This window comes from Alligator sinensis, unplaced genomic scaffold (genome assembly GCF_000455745.1).
Source record: "Alligator sinensis unplaced genomic scaffold, ASM45574v1 scaffold917_1, whole genome shotgun sequence".
NCBI lineage: Eukaryota > Metazoa > Chordata > Crocodylia > Alligatoridae > Alligator > Alligator sinensis.
The window spans coordinates 638,821-645,849 of NW_005841988.1; the positions used below are offsets into that span (position 1 = coordinate 638,821).

The 7,029-nt window shown below is 41.8% G+C and overlaps 1 protein-coding gene across 1 annotated transcript in view; it reads right to left on the reverse strand.

The window, feature by feature from the left end:
• Window positions 1-7,029, reverse strand: part of LOC102379424 (ADAMTS-like protein 1) — a gene marked incomplete at its 3' end in the record, with an annotated part of 697,172 nt that overhangs the window by 638,794 nt on the left and 51,349 nt on the right. The gene's annotated exons all lie outside the window — the stretch shown is intronic.

Consider the following 7,029-nt stretch of genomic DNA (forward strand, 5'->3'; position numbering starts at 1 on the left):
AGCCAGGGAGCATGGGAGTGGGATGGAGACAGCTCATCCAGGGGGTGCGGGGGGGAGTAGCTCCCACCACTGCACACTGCTCGTCTGGTGCTCACCCGCTTGTCCAGCAGTTCCCACTGCTTCTCCCACCGCTTGACCAGGAGGACATGGGAGGGGCATGTGCCCCTGGATCTGGGTGGAGCAGGGCTGGCCAGGAAGAGGCCCAGGCAGCATTGGCCCTAGTCTGCCCTGCCCCACGCAGATCTGGGGGCACATGCCCCCCTCATGTCTTCCCGGATGGCCAGCATGAGCCAACAGACAAGCAGGTGAGTGCCACACCAACAGCTCTCAGACAAGTTGTGCACAGCAGCAGGAGCCATCCCTCTCCCTCCCCAGACCTGCTGCGGCTCCATCCTGTGCCTGCCCCCCCCTGGCCAGGCAGTGCTTGCCTCAGCCCCACTCCTCCCTCACTGTGGGGACTTTGATGTGTCCCATTCCCCACCCCCCCTTCCACCACACCAGACTTACCAACTGCACACAGCTCTCCAAGTTGCCAGGCTGTGCTCCTTGCTGCCTATGTGTTATGCTGCAACTGCATGCACACACTGGCATCTATCAGCCAAATTACGCCAATTTCCAATATGATCAATTTTCTTTATATGGGTGCCAATGCAATATCAGACCAATGTATCAATGCTCCTCTATTGCTAATACAAAATCAAGGGCACAGCTGATGGTCATCCTTTTGAGTTCAAGATTATAATCTCAAAAATAAGATCCCTATTCAAATATCAGGCCCTATTTTAGTTCACTGTCAAAATAAAAATCTGAAAATAGATTCACTGAGTTTTCACAGTAGCTATTGTAACTGCATGTCTTGTACTAAAGTTATTGTATTTATAGAAGTTACCAAAAATAGAGCTCAACCGCTTGAGAGTTAACTATAAGATGGTTCCACTGCATGTTTTAAACTATGATCTAATATGAACTGTGCTTTCTTAATCTTATGTCAATGATTAAACCAAGTCCTTTGTCTCAATGAACTTTTTCTGCTATGCTTAGCTTCCTACTGTCAACTGTGCTACCTCCAGAAAGAATACTTATGGAATTAGGTAAACAAATTGAGCGACTGACTATAGTAAAAGGCAGGGCTACAAAAGCACTTTGATGGGCCCCCAAGTACAAATTCAGAGTTCTTCTCCCACCCTGATACAGCTTTGAAATTAATTTTCTGCAATAATATGTTCTATAAAGAGAGTTGCTTCTTTTGCTTAAAATTCTTCCTCCCTATTGTGTCTCAATATTTTACCTTTAACAAAGTTTGTCCCACTTAAATTTATTTCACTAGAGGAAAGATGGTCTTTCAGTTAAAACTGTTGGGCTGAGTTTAATAATATCTAGGTTAAACCCTGATTCTTTCACTGATTTCCTAAGATATTTGGAGAACATTATTTAACATTTCTGTGCCTCAAGGATGGCAAACAAATGTGCCTCAATCTGTTTTCCTTTCTCCCGCATGTTAATCTGTTTTACACGTACAGACACTTTGTAGGAGGCCCCATTTAATACAATACTGTTTATGGGTGCTCCTACCAGTTACCTTGAAATCATTCTAAATCTTTGGAGTGTTAGACCATTAATAAAGTTAGAATAATTTAAGAACAGATGCAAATTACGGCTTAATACCCCCTGCACAACCGACCTGCCACCAGAGAGACTGGAAAGTGAGGGCATGGTCAGGAGCCAGGACTCTATTCCTCCTCTGGGAGCAGAGCCCTGGGGATTAAGCACAGCAAGAGCATGGAGTTCAGGGAAGCATGCCTCCCAAGGTTCTAGGTTCTTGTCACCCAAGGACTTCACTCCCAGTTCAAAGCTGGTGGAGGTTAACCACAGTGACAGCATGGACCCCAATGGACCCCTATTTTTTTAAAGTCTCTAGAGCTGTAAAATAGGAGAGAGACAAGAAGCAGACAGTACAACTGCCTTAATGGTTAACTTGATTAGAAAGGAACAAGACTATTAAAAAGAAGAGATAATTATTAATACCACTGGAATGAAGAACTACGAGTCATTAAATCAACTCATTCCCTTACTTGCCTGCATAGTAATGCAATATCAGCTGTACTGTGGATCAGGAATCAAAGCAGGGTGCTTTTATCTCTGTCTGAATTAACAAATCCATCCCAATATTAGACAAGTTTGTGCCATGCTAGGCTATTGATGGGGACTTATGCAAGGTGGAAGATGGACAGCTGGTCCTACATGCGTTACCCCATGAGGGACATAAGAGGAAGGGGTTTCAATCTCCAGTGACATGGTGTTTTTTGTTTCTAACAAGTATTTCATGCTTGGACCCTGGGAAGGTAACATACCTCTGCATTTTTACCATTTATTGTAAAAATGTGTATATTAAAAGTTTAAAAAATTCAAGACTCTGTTTCCCCCTCCTTCCCCACCCTGTCTGTATGCTGTCCTGGATCAGAGAAACCCTTTTGGCAAAAGTATCAACCTGCACATGTAAGGCATTTATAAACAAGCTTTGGGAGGTGTGTGTGTGTGTGTGTGGGGGGGGGGGGCACTTTAATTAGCGAGCCGCGTTAATTTAAAAAGTGCCCAAGCATCACGTGCGTCAGCATCCCTGCACTGAAAAAGGTAGCGAGGGGCTTTGAATTAAAGCTCGTTCATACACGTGGCACTGGAGGCTGCTGGAGCATGTTAATTTCTGCATTCCAGCAAATTTGATTAAATAGAGTCTGCTCTGACATGCTGGATTTACAGTGTGTTGGAGCAGCCTCCCTGCATGTCTAAGTGCCCAGTCTTAAAAGAAGTTTCACATTTTTTTTTAAATTGACATTTTCCAACAAAAAACTGAAGACTATTTGCTATTTCTATTGAAGAAGAGTGTGTATTCAGACATCAAATCTGGTATACTGAAAATTGATAAAAGAGGTTCAAATTAAACTGGATTTGTTTATAACCAGAGGTTGTGCACCTGCTTAGAAATACAATTAGAGGGGCAAGTCCATTTAGAGAAAGACAAAAAGAAATACCATGCATGCATACTCATAAATAATTTGCACAGGCACTTTAAGTAGACTGAAATTGTCTACCAGAGATCTTTTTAAGAAGAATGGTTTCACCAATAAAATGGAGCCGAACAGTGTCCTGGTTGAACACCCAAACTGAAAATGGTGCTAATTACCTTGTTACGTTTTAAGCAAGTCTTCTTCTCGAAAGAACTTGCCAATATGTTGGCATGATGGCCTCTCCCAGGGCTTAGGCTGGAGATCTCTAAACTATATTCATATTTTTAAGATGCAATCAAACCAAACCGCCTGTTTTGGTTTTTTGTTTTTAATGGTTATTACTAATTGAAATTAAAAACAGATCCAAGGCATGGCACTTATTTGAGCAGGATATGAATGAAATCAAGACGTTTCATTCTTTCAATTAACAATAAATTTCTAGATCTCCTATGATTCCACTATCTACACTCCAAAAACATTCCCAAAATTGTTTCTCGATGATCAGTGTAGAACATTACAGTAATACATATATTGCAATTAAGCTGTATACACACACATTATACAAGCACGCAGACAGGGTTTATTTTTCTACAAATTGCCTGTGCCTTTTCACTGAGAACTGGGAGCAGTAACACCCTTTTATTGATGTCAGTAAAAGGAAGAGTTAAATCATTAACAAACATTAAAAATCAATTTGGTTACTTTTGGCAAGTGAAGTCAGACATTTTATTATAAAGATAATGATTCTTTAGGCCATTTCTTTCAATAAATTGATTTTATGAGGTAAGGACTGATAAGGGATTTTTATAAAATATAAACAGTATATATTATAAATCACAACACATGGCCCCAATGCAAATACTCATGTGATTGATTAGATCAGCAGAGTCCCTTCAGGGGCTTACAGCATACTCACTGTGGGACCATCCATTGTGGTATCCCATGTGTTAACTAGATAACTGCCCATTGTGGGAAAGTTTATAAAGTTAAGACTAATTAAATTAATTTTGTTAGTCAGATTTATTTCTCAATGCAGAGATGATGTAAATGCACAGCAATAAACTGCATGTCTTGCAATAGGCAAGCCCCTACCAAGCTTGAAAAATCCCGTCTTCTAAAAGGTAGAGAATAGTTGCAATTTCATCTCAGAAAAAGACCTGAGGTATAAAGTACTAACCAGAGAGTACTCGTTCTTTGCCTGCACCTGCCAATTCAGCTAGAAGAGCACATGTTTTGCAACATGAACCATTGATATACACATCAGAAACGAGCAACCAGTAATTAAGCAGCAGACAGTGCATATTCAGAAACACTGAACTGTGCTAATAGGCTCTATACGAGTGACCATTTCAGTGGGCCCATGCAGTCTGTACAGTCCACATAGTTTAAGAAATGAAGCAAGAACCCGATTCCAGATGCCCAGATGGAAATCTCAATAAAGATTTGCACCCCCCTCTCATTTACCACACAGGCTATTTTTGCATGTAAACCTGTTACAAGAGCAACCTGGTTCCAGTTCCCAATGACTGAGGCAGCACTTTGTTTTCACTTTTTCAATAGCAAGTTTATGGATCTTGACACTGCTGACATTTGTCCCTGAGGGGAAATGGAAAACTGGTTCCCAATGGCTAAAAACCAAAACCAAAAATATGTCATGGAATTAAGAGCAGATTGCAGGGTGAACTCAACTGCAGGGGATTCTGTAGTTAGTCACCCCTTCCTAGTCAGGTGTCACTTGACTACAGGAATTACTGCAAAGTAGTTCACTAAGTAATTGGACCTGCAGAACAAGGAAAATAACTCAAGCTTGGTAACTCTCTACAAGAAATGCTAGAAATGCTCATTTGTTTGCCATCCTTGGCTGCATTCAGATGTGCAGGCACATGCAGTTTGCAGCGCCACAAGCCTCTTTGTGGCACTGCAAAGCACACATGGTGAATGTTAAAATGCCCCCACATTACAAATTTGTGGCGCGGAGCCAAAATTTACTAACAGAATTTCCCTGTAGCAACCCCCCCCGACTCCCAAAAAAACAGAAGAGGAAGCAGCATAGCACACGTCCAAGAACTGTGCACCAGCACACACAGAGGTCAGACTGTCCATGCAGGCTTATGTGCCACTAGACCCGTGCCCCTGCTGCTTAAGGTCACCAGGGAAGACTGGTGGGGCTGGCACCAGTGAAGAGCTGGGAGTAGCTAGGCAAGGGCAGTATGCCTGTTGTGGAAGAATTTGCCCTGCAATGAAGGGCACGTGCAGGGGTGTGCACTGCGGCAATTTGTGCCACTACAAGCACACGCCCCTGCATGGCTGGAAACAACCCTCGAGTACAATGCAATAGGAACCCTCTAATGGAAACCACTGCAAGTCAAAGTATTGGAGAGTCCCAGCTACATCCTTACCATGAGCTTCTGGGTAAAGGGTGTTAGTGCAGCTGTTGTCAACAGGGGGTACATATACCCCTGAGGGTACTTTGAAAGGTCCCAGAAGGTATGTGGGGATGGGCAGAGATGGAGCACCACTGCCTCACAGGAGCAGGGCTGGGGCGGGACGAGAGCAGCGGTGCACTTCTGTGGGCCACACAGGTACTGCACTACCACCGCTCGCCTCCCCCTGCCGTCTGCACCTCCACTCCTCTCTGGGGGCACTTATTAAAAAGGGGGCTGCCAGGGGCACACTTAGTAAAAAAAGGTTGAAAACCTCTGTGTTAGTGTAGGAATATCAAACAGCATTACAGTTAATTAACCTACTTTTACAGTAGACCCTCTTTCTGCAAAATTCCCTCCTTGTCCATTAGCCAATATGGAAGTAAACAGTCTGAGTTACTCTAACAATTTTTCCCTGTTTTCATCCTTTACATATTGCTGTTTACTTTTATAATCTTCCCAACTGTGTTAGTGTCAAGTGGCAATGATTTTTTGCAGGGAATATCTTTTATTGGACTGACTATAGCTGCAATCAAGTTGGACAACATTTTGAATGCAATGCATTCTTCTTCAGGTCTGAGGAAAAAAGGCTCCTCAAATGTAATATGAAGTAATGTTTACATCCCGACAAGTCTTTCCCTTTGACAGATGAATGGAATTTAAGTCAAATACTGCTTTCACACCTGGCTCTTGATAAATCTTTTGTACCATAGTTTTATGCCTTGTTATAAGTAAGGTATACTTTGCTTACACAGGAATAGTGATAGATGAGCTATCACTGAAAAGGCTTCTATTCATCTTTGTCAAGAGACTGATTTCTGCACCAAGTTTTAAATATTAAAATTGCTCTTTTCGACCCATTTATCTAAACCAAAAACATTTCTTTTCAGGCTACATCATGGTTCAATTTCTTACCACCTCAACAAATACATGAAAGAATTCATATCATCATTTATGTGCAGATCTATTTATAATAACATGCATCTCCTACACCACTTCAACCTATATTTTCTTGGAGACTTTTAGCTTTCCCCTCTCTTCCATCTCTCAACACTTGTCCTCTCAACCAGTTCCAGCTGCAGGTCCCTTCACCCTATTCAATTATACCTGCACTACAGAAAGTTCAACTTCCCAAGCAGCCAGTTCAACAAATTAAGATTAAAAGTGTTTAAGCACTGCAAGGGAACCAATACAAACTGGAGGAGAATTAGAAAGCAAGGCTCCTACCATTACTATTTTAAGAGCTCTTTCCTCTGAAAAACATAGGTATATTTTATATAAAAGTCTAAACAACCTAGAGATATAGCCTGAGCAGAAATTGCCTCTTCAACTTCTCCAAGAAAAGAAATAAGATGATCATATTGGTAATTATTAAGCTGAAACCAAGCTAAAAGCTCTGCTAATCAAGGCATTCAAAGAAAGCCAGTGTTTCCTTAGATTATGAGTCTCTCTCAAAGATCAAGACCTAACTATACTAATCAAAATGATTTTTTCTTCATATATAATCCTCAAGATGTTTATGCCAGTGAAACAGATTTCATGCCTGGAAATCTATGTTGTAGCAGCTGCCTTTGCTCCGGGTCCACATAACTGTATCAGCA